This window comes from Triturus cristatus, chromosome 11 (assembly GCF_964204655.1).
Source record: "Triturus cristatus chromosome 11, aTriCri1.1, whole genome shotgun sequence".
NCBI classification, from domain to species: Eukaryota; Metazoa; Chordata; class Amphibia; order Caudata; family Salamandridae; genus Triturus; species Triturus cristatus.
In genome coordinates, this window is record NC_140594.1 from 681,501,053 (window position 1) to 681,515,235 (window position 14,183).

The following is a 14,183-nucleotide window of genomic DNA, read 5'->3' on the forward strand; positions in this document are numbered from 1 at the left end:
TTCCTGTCTGATTTGATCCTCCCTGGCAGCCTGCAATGCTTACGTTGCTTGACAAGCTTGTGCTGCCACACTGCACCTCCTAAAACAAATGGTGATAACCCCATCCAAATGCTACCCAGCGGCTCATATGGGGAGTTGACCATTTATTTTCCTTGTACGTGAGGCACTCTGCCCCTGCTCACTCCAAACCAGGGGTCACAAAGACAGGAGGACCAGGGGTAGAAGAGGGCAAGAGTGGGGTCGCAGTTGCGACCCTTGGCGACCCCTAAATGACATCCAAGAAAAACATCCTTGGATGGTAGTGCCTGGCAGACAATGAGGTCAGTCCCCTACACCTGGAAGTAATTTCTTGTTCGGGGGGAAGATCTTGGGTGCAGGGAATCAGAGCTGGGTGACAAGCACAATGGTTCAATGTTTGACAAGTGCTGTTCTAATGAGCCTGTGTCATCTCTCTTTTTTATTCTGGGGGGGGGTGCTGCATTGCCCCCCTTCCCTGGGCTAATTTTGGTCCCGGGGACCCCATCCCCAAGGGCCAAGCCTATTTTGAATAGGGAAGGGGCTGCGGGCAACCCGGGGCATAGCAGGAGGCGGCCCTGGGGGATAGCAGTGGTCTCCAGGGGTCCATAACAGACCCCCTAAATTATAATATTTGACCCCCTGAGAGGTGGCGGTCCCCGAGGCTGATGTGGGGGGCATTTCATTGTTGATTTCCCTGGGGGTGGTGGCAGCCCCTGAGGGTGTGGGAGGCCACAAGGCCCCCACATTTATTTTGTTTAAATCCCCAGGGAGGTGGCAGTTCCCGGGGAGGTGGGGGGTCTGCGTTGCTCCCTCACTTTCAATAATTGCATAAAGCCCCTGGGAGATGGTAGTCCCCAGAGATGTGGCTGGGCCATGCGGGCCTTCCGTATTTCATTTTTAATTGTCCCAGGAGGTGGTGGTCCTTGGGGCTGCAGTGAGCTGCATGACCCCCCTGCATTTATTTCAGTTAAAGCCCTAGGGAGGTGGCGGTCCCCGGGGTTGCAAGGGGATCCAGGCAGCCCCAGCATTATTTAAATTTAAAGACCCAGAGAATTGGAGTCCCTCGGCGCTACGGGGGGTCCGCATGGTCCCCACTTTCATTAATGCATAAAGCCCCGTGGAGATATCAGTCCTCAGGGATGCAGGCAAGCCCATTTGGGCCTCCCGTGCACTAGTTTATCAAATAGCCCGTGGCAGTCCCCAGGCCGTGGAAGGTGCCACATGGGCACCCCCCAGCATATTTTTAAAAACATGCCCCTGGAACTTTCAAAAATATTTTTGCTGCATATCTGCAGATACACCCGCACATTTGCAGAAACATTTAAAAAAAATGCTTTTAACCTCTCACCATATCTGGGGTGTTAGGGTGTTCCTACCCTGCCCCCTTTTCTTTATTTTCCAATTAATCAAGTGGCGCCAAAGTTATTTAGAAAATAAAAAATGCTTTTCTTACGGAAACTTTTGTCCTAACTATAACTACCTACTGGCAACCACCAGTGAATATATAGATGACAGCGGCAGTCTGTTAGGCTCATAGAAGAGCCTAACATGCAGACCACCTCTGCCAGAGTGCTGACTGCACCTTCTTGCACAGTGTGGCATACATGCAGGAATGGGGGTGCAAATCCAGGGGGGCACAATATGTGACCCCTGCAGGCTCCTCCAGGCCCAAAGGCACCAGGCCTCCTTTGTTGCCTCTGCACCACCCTTTTCATTGCAGGCCCACCGCCTGAAAGGAGAGGTAGAGAGGCAACTTGAAATATGCTCTCTGTTGCCACTACTGCACTGCCAGCAAATTTCAGCCTCTGACTGCTACATGACCGCCATGGGATTCTAGATCCCTGGCAGTTACAGTTGTCCTGTGGCAGTCTGACCGCCACTCTTGTAATATTTCGGGTGAGCCTGCAGTGTGGCAGTGGTCAGACTGCCAACACGAGTATGGCGGTCCTATGGACTGCCGTACACATAATCAGGATCAAAATATTTTTCCATTTCTACAGCAAAGTCTTTAAGCATAGGATTAGCACAGTGCCATCTTTGCCAAGCTGTAAAACTAGAAAAGGGAGAACCATGGACTCCACTCTCAGCAGCATATGAAAAGAAAGAACCCCCCTTATCACAGTCACTATGTGAGATATTGCACTTGAAAAAAGCAAGGATGCAAACACCTCCATCACAGATTACAGATAACTATTCACAGTGGAAATGCAGAGAAAACACACTTTCTTTGCATTGGCCATGCACAACAAGTTAGGATGATTGACACTTTACAGAATTGGAGCTTCAACTGGGGCACCTGCTTTGTTTATATCTGCAAGTTCTCTCTATTAATGTTTCATTTCTATGAAATGAGCATTCTGCCAAAATCAGTCCTGCCCTATTTTTCTAAAAAAAGAGGCCATCATGTTGTGCAACACCTCTACCCAAGTGGAGTACTTTCTACTGGCCTATTAGTCAGTCCTACCTTGTTGGGTAAAGGTATAGTGTGTCTCCTACACTACAGCTGCTTAAAGGTTGCCAAGGAAATGTCTCCAGTGACCTTGTATGTCTGTAACTTTGCCAATGTGATTATTGCTTGAGCATCTTCAACAGATAACTTTATAAGGTGGAACTGCAGAAAAAACAAACGTGGATGATTTGTACTTTAAAGAAGTACATGCTTATATTTTTACCATGGGGAGAGGGGCCCTGCAGCAAACCTGTGCCCGGGTACCCCATTCCCCTGAGCCTGGCCATTACAATTATTACATTATATGAAATGTACGTTGGTGTATTGCTATCCATTTCTTAAATAATATTAATTCATTTTCACTTTTTAACGTACAAGTGAATTAGTGGCAATGCATCACTTGTTTTTATTATCTCCTGATACTTCCAGAATTAGAAAGAGAGATAGAGAGAGAGTGCACACGTGTGTGTGTGTGTTTAGTTCAAATTAGTATATTTCCCCTGAAATTAATGTTTATATGGTTCTTATGTGAAAGCATATAGCAATGGTTGATTTTCTCTCTTTGAATTAATTATTGTAAATAACTTTAATGACAAGTTTAGAACATTGCAACTGCTATTTATTTTCTGTCTTTGTGTGCTAACTGCATTTTTTCTTAAATAACATTTTTCCAAAGCAATATAAAAAAGTGTTTTTTTCATGAGTAATGAGTCAGATAAATTAAATATTTTACACTTCTGTGATGTACCGTAACTTACATTTGAGTAGGGTTACAAAAATGTGCATGAGTCAAATGTTTCTAAGAATGCACTTCTGCATGCATTTGTGAATGTACAGGCATTACACACAGGTAGGGGATGTCAATGTGGAATTATGTATTCTTATTGTCACCTTTGTCGATAGTCCCTGTTGTAGGAAAAAGTTGATGTGACTGATAGAGATGCATATTTATGCAGTCACACTAAGTACTGAGTAATTGAATTATGCATAGACTTTGCATTTCTTTTACACTTTTTGGTAGGATAAATACCAGACACTTTGTTTTCTATTGACCAGCAATATGATTTTTGGGCTGGGTTAGTCTCTGTTTACACTTGTGCGATGCGGGCACAAAACCTGCTGCCACAGTGCATGCTTCTAACCCACACGTCAGGCTGCCGTTCACTCCCACTGCCTTGTAGCCGAGGGTAGTAATCTTTATTGGCCCATACATGCCTCCTCTCTCCTGCACTCCTATCTCCAGAATAACTAAGGTGCTGGCACAACTGAAACATTTTTCAGCCAGAAGTCTGGGTGCACATTTGTTCCTCAATCTAATTTTAACTGAGTACCCCACAAGCGAGGAGATTCATGTAAATCAGGCAGATATTCTATCACTGCCAGGAACTTGATCTACCTGCTAGCCTTGCAAGCCACGCCCTCTATGAAGAACACCGCTCCTCACCGGGATGAGGAAATTACAGCGGATCTCTTTCCTGTGGACTGTTGATGCCAGTGGTTGTAAATCAATGACAAATTCTACATCTAGCAGAGGCTCAGAGGACGTGTGCTGAGAGCATTTCAGCGTGTTATGAAATTAAAGACTGTCTATGAAAGGTGAGTCGTGTGATGCATTCCTCGACTTGCCAGGTGCATCGGCTGCTGCCAGTGTTTTGGGCTTGAGCCCTCAGAGGTGGATGATCAGCAAGAGCCAAAGCAAGCTCTCCCTGTGCATTCTCAGTGAGTGGCTCTGGGAATATTTATTTAGGTTATATTTTTTTACATATTGGTCCAGCTTCACTGTCGAATATTTTACAAAATGCACTGTGTTGTATTGATATCAATACAGTGCTTTTCATGCACCCAACAAGACCTGAATCACTTTAATCCTAATGGCACTCTGGGCCTATTGTACCCAAGGGTTACCCAAGAGCCCATGCTTGTTTTGTTTTTAGTTTTCCCCAGAGTGGTGCATCCACCGTGATTTTCAGTGAAAATTAAAAGAAAATGCTTATTGGATCTGTCATGGTCTTGGAGGGTCTCCAGGACCAGAGGTAGTGGCTCAGGGTATTCTTACCCTGCACCCTTTTCTTTTTTTTAAACATTTGTTTGTGGGACTTGGATAAAGCAGAGTCCCATGACGACTGCCAACACTTCCCGATTCAGTAGCTCCATCCGTGCAGCAGCAATACCTCCTTCTGCAGGAGGCGGGCAGCTGGCTGGTACCATGAGGGCCTTGAGGCGCTGCCCGCAGTGTCTGGGGAAAAGAACAGAAAGAGGCAAAATAAAGGTGAGAAACAACTAGAAGGAGGCAGAATAAAGTTTAGCAAAGAGCAAAAAGAGGAAGAAGAATGGTAAAAAATTAGCAGCAAGAGGCATGATAAAGGTGGGTAGCAAGCAGAAGGAGGTAGAATAAAGATGAGAAAAGGTCAGAATAAAGGTCAGAAACAAGCAGAAATTGGCAGAATGAAGGTCAGCAATGAGCAGTAATAGGCAAGATAAGGGTGAAAAGAGGGCAAAATAAAGGTGGGAAATGAGCAGAAAGAGCAAAAAAAGGTCAGAAAAAGCAGAAAGGGGCAAAACAGTGAGCAGAAACTGGTAGAAAACGTCAAAATAAAGGTCATAAGTGAGCAGAAAAAGCAAAAAATCTAGCAGAACCTTCTCAGGCACTCATACACCCACTCACAGAACAACCCAGACACTTACACACCCACTCAGACACTCATGCACCCACTCACACACCCACTCAGACACTAAGGTGCCCACTCACATACTCACTTCAAGGCTACAGGCTACACTTAGGAAATAGCACTAAAAAACTGTAGCAGTTCACTAGGAAAACTAAAGGTTATAGGGATGTTGTATTTAGGTAATAGAATTTAAAAAACCTTAGAAATTCACTAAAGAAACAAAGGTTACAGGTTGTTATAGTTAGGAAAAATATTAATAAAAACCTTAGAATTTCACTGAAAAAGAAGTGACATTAAAATTAGGATCAGATTTCACTTGTACAAAACCATTGAAATTTAGCAGTTATAGTTACATGAGCTGACCATAACTTACGCCGTGCATTGTAATGCTTGTGACCTCACATATTACATCACTCATGACATTGTCATCTCAAATGACATCCCTCATGACATCATTGAGGGACTGTGAGTGTTTTAATAATGTTTATGACTGTTAAATATATACAATCCAACAACCAGAGAGAGAGGGTCAGAACACACTCTTGGTCCCCCTGGGAAAATATTATTAAACAACAAAAGAGTATGGGCAGATCAAAAAAGAGAGAGAGAGATAGTAAGCCTCACATCATAGATCCAGGAGGGTGGTGCGCACTTATTGTCACACTCTGGAGGAAAAAGTAAGTCTTGTGAGTTACCTTCAAAAGAAGTAACCAGCAGAGGAAAAGAGACACTAGTTGTAACATTGCGCCATCTCACTTACTTCATCAAAGCGCTGCACCCGCCGAAGCACCTAAAGTTCCCTTAATCAAGGATACCGTGGATGTCAACAATGGTTGGTCTATTGGTTTAAATGTCGGAAGTAACCAATCGGTGTATGCAGCCTCGCACATCACCTGACAGTGTAAAAGGCGGAAGTTGAATTACAACGAGTAGCGTCATTCGTCATGTGACTTCCTTATATCCAATTGCAGGGAGAAAAAGAGAGGCGTGCAGGGAAGCGCTAGAACGCTAACCTCCTATTTCCTCTGTATTCGCTTCAGACTCAAGATATTTGAACGAAAAGTCAAATTTGTGCAAAAGAACTGAGTAAGAAACGGAAACATAATTTACGCTGGAAAAATGTTTGCCAGCATCTGTGAATGTGAAATCCAGAAATCCCCAATATCTGGGATCCGGCAAGTCCTGTGGTACGTCACATGACGTTCACATTGTCCCGTAAAGGGAGAAGAACAGAGAAAAGGGAGTTAATGGAACACTAGACTGCTCACTTCTTTTCACTGAAAAAACTTTATTTAATAGAAAGGTGAACATGGACAAGCTGGCTGGTAATAAGCAGAGGCTGTCTATAGATGTAACTTTCACCCTCCATCTCTCCTCAAATTAGGGCAAATGAATTCAGAAAAAGCAAAAGCTCATAAAGAGGATTGCGACAGTCACAGCAACCAAAAAAGATACATTTCTGTTTAGCGGTGCGTAACTGTGCTCCAAGGTATATTATCGTTTAGTCCAGAGGTATGGGTAGCTAAACGATAAACCCAACGTTGCTCCTTTTCAAACAATCTTTGGGCTATGTTATTACCTCCTTGTAGATGTTCAATGATAGTCCAAGTCAGATCTTCAATTGAATGGTTAAACTGGAGATAATGGTCGGAGAGTTTGGTGGTACTACGCCTACACCTTACATTACTCCGATGTTCACACACTCGTTGTTTGATCTTTCTGGTTGTCATCCCTATATACCGCAGTCCACATGGACAGGTTATTCGGTGGACAACATAGCTGGTATTACAGTTCGTGTGTAGCCTTTGTGTCCAAACTTTATCAGTTTCCAGATTCAAGGTTTTACTTGCTTTTGTTAAATGGCATACACTGCAAGAACCACACGGGTAATGCCCCGTTATCTTAGGTAGACCCCATGCATTACAAACTGTCTGTTCACCCAGAGTGATAGTTTTCATTGGGCGTGTGTGTACTAAGGCATCTTTGATGCTTCTGGCTTTCTTAAATGAGAACAGCGGTTTTTCCCACTTCCTATTGTTGCTCTCAACAATCCGCCAATTCTTATGTATTGAGTTAGTTACTGCATTAGAAGCAGTACTGTAGGTGGTTACACATGTAAGAGGAATACCCGTGTCAGTTTTTTCTATATCTTCTAGGAGGGCTTCCCTGGGCTGATTTCGAGCCCTCTTATGGCTCTTCGTCAGAATGCTTTTCGGATAGCCTTGTTTTTGTACTATCTTGGTAAGATCCTCTGACTGTGTGCGAAAATCTGCAACCTCACTACAATTACGTCTCAAGCGTAAGTACTGTCCATATGGTAGATTTTCTCGTAAAGTCCTAGGGTGGAAACTAGAGAAGGACAGTAAATTATTCTTGGCTGTGGGCTTATAGTGGGTGCGAGTTGTTAATGCTCCATTAGTTTTGGTAATGAGCAGGTCAAGAAAAATCATCTCTTTTCTGTGATAGGTGTGTGTGTAAACTTAAGATGTGTATCACAAGTGTTAATCCAATTGAAGAAATATAATAATCAACTCTCAGATCCCTGCCAGATGATGAACAAATCATCAATGTATCTGCGCCACAAGGACAGATTGGATGCGTAGGGGTGGCTGGTATTCAGAATGTATTTGCATTCAAAGTCAAAAACATACAAACCTGATACACTGGGGGCAAAAACACTGCCCATTGATGTTCCTGTGGTTTACCGAAACAGATCACCTTGGTATTCAAAGAAGTTCCTCTTCGAATGCCAAAGTGGCACATTCAAGTACAAAAGATCTCGGGGTGGTGCAGTCCCATTTGGCCGCCTCGAGTACCTCAGAAAGAACCCTAATAGTTTTGTCCTGAGGTATACTCGTGTACAGGCTCTCAATGTCCAGTGACACTAAAAACGTGGTGTCAATGTCCACAGTCAGTGCCTGTATGAGGGCTAAAAGGTTTTTTGTGTCCTTCAAATAGGTGGAAGTCTTTTGGACCAACGGTTTCAAAAATTCATCACAATAACGAGACAGGGGTTCCAACAGAGAGCCAATCCCGGAAGCTATAGGGCGCCCAGGTGGTGGGGTCCTATTTTTAAGTGTTTTTGGGAGAGTGTAGAAATAAGGTATGATTCCTGCACTGGTGGTCAAAAACTTTGCCTCATACTTAGAGATATGTTCATTTAACTCCGCCGTATGGACCAAAGTGTGAATTACTTCTCTTAGATCTGCCGAGGGGTCTTTTGGCAATGGGGTGTAACTAATAGGATCGTTGAGGAGACGTCTGCATTCTTCATCATAGTCACTGGTATCCTGAATCACCACTCCACCACCTTTGTCCGCTGATTTTATCACTATCGCGGTATTGGTTTGTAGAGTTTGAAGTGCTTGAAATTCAACTGCACTCATTTTCTTAAAAACCTCTGTGTCATCAAGGGATTCTACATCCAAAAATACTGCTTGTTCAAATGCAATTATTTCCGCTGGGACCGTGTGTGGAGGAGGATTAAAAGTAGATTACAGCCTAAGGCCAGTATCATTCCGGTTTTCAGTAGTCTCAGTTGGATCCAGATTTTCAAAGAAAGCTTTTAGTTTCAATTTTCTAAAGAAATCGGCCAACTCGCAGAGGAGACGGAATTTGTCCAAACGTGCTGTCAGCACGAAACCCAGACCTTTCTCCAGGACTGAGAGTTCAGTAGATGTCAAAGTAACACTCGAAAGGTTGGTCACTAAACTTGTGTGTTGCCGGGTCACGCTTGTTGGCTCTGCGTTTTGCTGCGGGTATTGTTCCCTACCATCTCCTCTGTGCCCCAATGGACTTGGCCCGTTCCTCTTCTTTTGCCCCGGCCTCTCCGACCCCTCTCTAAAAAAGGGGGGCAGTAGGTATTCTGCGTAAAAGCTTGTGGGGGCATAAATGCAGGATTCCAACCCATCATAGGAAACTGTGGTTGTTGGAATTGATTATAAAAGTTCATACCTCCTGCTGTTGGGAACAGTGGCCAAACCTTCTGGTGATGAAAACGCCTATTCCATCCTCTACCTCTCCCTCTCTGTCTGTCTAGGAGGGGCAGCACTTGGGACAATTTCCGTCTCCACTGCGAGTTGACCGATTTCTTTAGAAAATTGAAACTAAAAGCTTTCTTTGAAAATCTGGATCCAACTGAGACTACTGAAAACTGGAGTGATACTGGCCTTAGGCCGAAATCTACTTTTAATCCTCCTCCACACATGGTCTCAGCGGAAATAATTACATTTGAACACGCAGTATTTTTGGATGTAGAATCCCTTGATGACACAGAGGTTTTTAAGAATATGAGTGCAGTTGAATTTCAAGCACTTCAAACTCTACAAACCAATACCGCGATAGTGATAAAACCAGCGGACAAAGGTGGTGGAGTGGTGATTCAGGATACCAGTGACTATGATAAAGAATGCAGACGTCTCCTCAATGATCCTATTAGTTACACCCCATTGCCAAAAGACCCGTCAGCAGATCTAAGAGAAGTAATTCACACTTTGGTCCATACGGTGGAGTTAAATGAACACATCTCTAAGCATGAGGCAGAGTTTTTGACCACCAGTGCAGGAATCGTACCTTATTTCTACACTCTCCCAAAAACACATAAAAATAGGACCCCACCACCTGGGCACCCTATAGTTTCCGGGATTGGCTCTCTGTTGGAACCCCTGTCTTGTTATTGTGATGAATTTTTGAAACCATTGGTCCAAGAACTTCCACCTATTTGAAGGACACAAAAAACCTTTTGGCCCTCATACAGGCACTGACTGTGAACAATGACACCACGTTTTTAGTGTCACTGGACATTGAGAGCCTGTACAAGAGTATACCTCAGGACAAAACTATTAGGGTTCTTACTGAGGTACTCAATGCGGCCGAATGGAACTACACCACCCCAAGATCTTTTGTAATTGAATGTGCCACTTTGGCATTGAAGAGGAACTTCTTTGAATACCAAGGTGATCTGTTTCTGCAAACCACAGGAACATCGATGGGCAGTGTTTTTGCCCCCAGTGTAGCAGGTTTGTATGTTTTTGGATTTGAATGCAAATACATTCTGAATACCAGCAACCCCTACGCATCCAATCTGTCCTTGTGGCACAGATACATTAATAATGTGTTCATCATCTGGCAGGGATCTGAGAGTCGATTAATAGATTTCTTCAATTGGATTAACACTTGTGATACACATCTTAAGTTTACACACACCTATCACTGAAAAGAGATGATTTTTCTTGACCTGATCATTACCAAAACTAATGGAGCTTTAACAACTCGCACCCACTATAAGCCCACAGCCAAGAATAATTTACTGTCCTTCTCTAGTTCCCACCCTAGGACTTTACGAGAAAATCTACCATATGGACAGTACTTCCGCTTCAGACGTAATTGTAGTGAGGTTGCAGATTTTCGCACACAGTCAGAATATCTTACCGAGAAATTACAAAAACGAGGCTATACGAAAAGAATTCTGACGAAGAGCCGTAAGAGGGCTCGAAATCAGCCCAGGGAAGCACTCCTAGAAGATATAGAAAAAAATAACACGAGTATTCCTCTTACATGTGGAACCACCTACAGTACTGCTTCTAATGCAGTAACTAACTCCATATGTAAGAGTTGGCGGATTCTTGAGAGCAACAATAGGAAGTGGGAAAAACTGTTGTTCTCATTTAAGAAAGCCAGAAGCATTAAAGATGCCTTAGTACATACATGCCCAATGAAAACTATCACTCTGGGTGAACAGACAGTTTGTAATGCATGGTGTCTACCTAAGAGAACGGGGCATTACCCGTGTGGTTCTTGCAGTGTATGCCATTTAACAAAAGCAAGTAAAACCTTGAATCTGAAAACTGATAAAGTTTGGACACAAAGGCTACACACGAACTGTAATACCAGCAATGTTGTCTACCTTATAACCTGTCCGTGTGGACTGCGGTATATAGGGATAACAACCAGAAAGATCAAACAACGAGTGTGTGAACATCGGAGTAATATAAGGTGTAGGCGTAGTACCACCAAACTCACCGACCATTATTTCCGGTTTAACCATTCAATTGAAGATCTGACTTGGACTATCATTGAACATTTACAAGGAGGTAATAACATAGCCCAAAGATTGTTTGAAAAGGAGCAACGTTGGGTTTATCTTTTAGCTACCCATACCTCTGGACTAAACGATAATATACCTTGGAGCACAGTTACGCACCGCTAAACAGAAATGTATCTTTTTTGGTTGCTGTGACTGTTGCAAACTTCTTTATGAGTTTTTGTTTTTTGTTTTTTCTGAATTCCTTTGCCTTAATTTGAGGAGAGATGGAGGGTGAAAGTTACATCTATAGACAGCCTCTGCTTATTACCAGCCGGCTTGTCCATGTTCAACTTTCTATTAAATAAAGTTTTTTCAGTGAAAAGAAGTGAGCAGTCTAGTGCTCCATTAACTCCCTTTTCTCTGTTCTTCTCCCTTTACGAGACAATGTGAACGTCATGTGATGTACCACAAGACTTGCCGGATCCCAGATATCGGGAATTTCTGGATTTCACATTCACAGATGCTGGCGAACATTTTACCAACATAAATTCTGTTTCCGTTTCTTACAAAGTTCTTTTGCACAAATTTGTCTTTTCTTTCAAATATCTTGAGTCTGAAGTGAATACAGAGGAAAGAGGAGGTTAGCGTTCTAGCGCTTCCCTGCACGCCTCTATTTTTCTCCCTGCAATTGGATATAATGAAGTCACATGACGAATGACGCTACTCGTTGTAATTCAATTTCCGCCTTTTACACTGTCAGGTGATGCGCGAGGCTGCATGCACCGATTGGTTACTTCCGACATTTAAACCAATAGACCAACCAATGTCGGCATCCACAGGATCCTTGATTGAGGGAACTTTAGGTGCTTCGGTGGGTGCAGTGCTTTGACGAAGTAAGTGAGATGGCGCGATGTTACAACTAGTGTCTCTTTTCCTCTGCTGGTTACTTCTTTTGAAGGTAATTCACAAGACTTACTTTTTCCTCCAGAGTGTGACAATAAGTGCGATCCCCCCTCCTGGATCTGTGATGTGAGGCTTACTATAATCCTAAGTAAGTTGATCCTGTGTTTATTTATTATTATTTTTCATAAACGGTGAGTCTGGATGGTTTGATTCTATCTATGACATCTTTGGGGCTCTACACCTTTTAGCTATGTGACCTATAAGTTGAGTTCCTCTTTCTGAATATTGATTTACCACTGCAAAGCACGCTCTCAATATATGGGCGTTATGTAGCTGTTTCTTTCTAAATTAGTCTGATAAAACACACGCTGTCTATTTTCACAGCTTTTATGTTAAAAGCGCCTTGGGTCTAGCAATGGTTATCAATCCATCCAGCGGTGCTGTATACTCATCCCAATGTGCTCTGGAGTATTTCCTGCTGCTTAGTTTAACAGCCCTTACAAAATACCTGTCTATTGAATTTATGGTATTTATTTGGTGAAGGGAGTTTCAACGCCAGTCCTTTTTGTATCACACGATGGCATACTCTTGATTTATGTATTGTGTCCTTTTGCAAACTATACATGTTTGTCTTTGCAAACTATACATGTTTGTCTGTGTTTCTGTTTATTTTTACAGCCACATTTATTCTTCAGAAATCCTGAAATTTCCGGTAAAAAAAACGTGAGCCTTTGTTTTTATGTTACTACCAATGGTTGGGAGCGCCTTAGCGCGTGCATACCGCCGTGGTAGTGAGGTCCTGACGAATGCCTGGTAAACACACTATAAAGGCAGAAACATGTTGACCATTTTTTTTATTTTGCATTTTAAGGGATATCTAACCAGAACTGGTAAATAGTTATTACAACCCCCCTTTTTTAACTAATGCCGGATTTACCACAATAAATAATTTTGGTTTAAAATCCAGTCATTCTTTATTCACCTTGCACTCACTTTTTTGCACTTACACATTCCACTCAATCACTAGCTCCACTGTAAACAGGTGTAGTAGCACACCGGGGAGGTATAAGACCTCCCTGGTGGGAGCCCAATGATGAAGCATGTCACCAACCTGGTTGGTGAGTGAGGGCTCTTTGAACAAATCTGATTGATTTTCTGTGAACTGGCTTCACTTACTCTCTCTTTTCTGTTAAATATATATACCAAGGTGTATTGATAAATCAGTGGGTGTGTGACTGTCTGCATCAATGTATGATTAGGTGTCTTCATGAACGTATGGGTGAGTGAGTGGTTGTGTGAATGTCTATATCAGTCTGTCAATTGTTGTCTGAGTTGCTATATGCGTGTGTGCGTGTGGGTATGTGAATTTCTGTATAGGTGAGTGATTGGTTGTCTAAGTACCTCTATAGGTGTCTGAGTGTCTATGTTGGTGGGTGAGGGGGTGTGACAGCCTGTATGGATGAGTGAGTAAGTGAATCAGTGGCTGAATAGGTTAGTGAGTCTATGTGTGAGGGGCTTTATGCATGAGCGAGTGTGTGTATGGCTGCGTTGGTAAGTGAGTGCATGTGTCAGTGGTATATAGGTGAGTAACTGGCTATGTGAAAGGCAGAATAGGGGAGTGATGGGGTATGTGAGTGACTGTATGGGTGATTGAGTTAATCTGAGAGGGGCTATGTGAGTGAGTACATGTCAGGATCTTAAGAGTAAGCAAGTGAGTGTGTGGTTGAGTAAATGCCTGTGTTATCGACTGGGTGAGTGAGTAGGTGTGTGAGTAGCTCTATGAATGACTGACTCAGTGTGTGAGTGGCTGAATAGGTCTATGAGTGGATATGTCAGTGGCTGTATTAGTGAGTGAGTGGGTGGGAAGGTATATAAGTGGCTGCATGGGTGAGTGAGTGGATGTGTGTCTATATCTATGATTCAATGAGTGGGTGTATAAGTATTGGTATGGGTCTGTGAATCGGTTTGTTGGGTGGTTATGTGGGAGTGGGTGTATAAAAGGTTCTATGGGGTGTGTGCAGACGCATCAGAGATTCTGTGGAGAATGTCATCAGAGATGTCTTTTGAGATGCCATCAGTGATGTCACTGAGCATGTCATGGCATCAAGACACTTTGCTT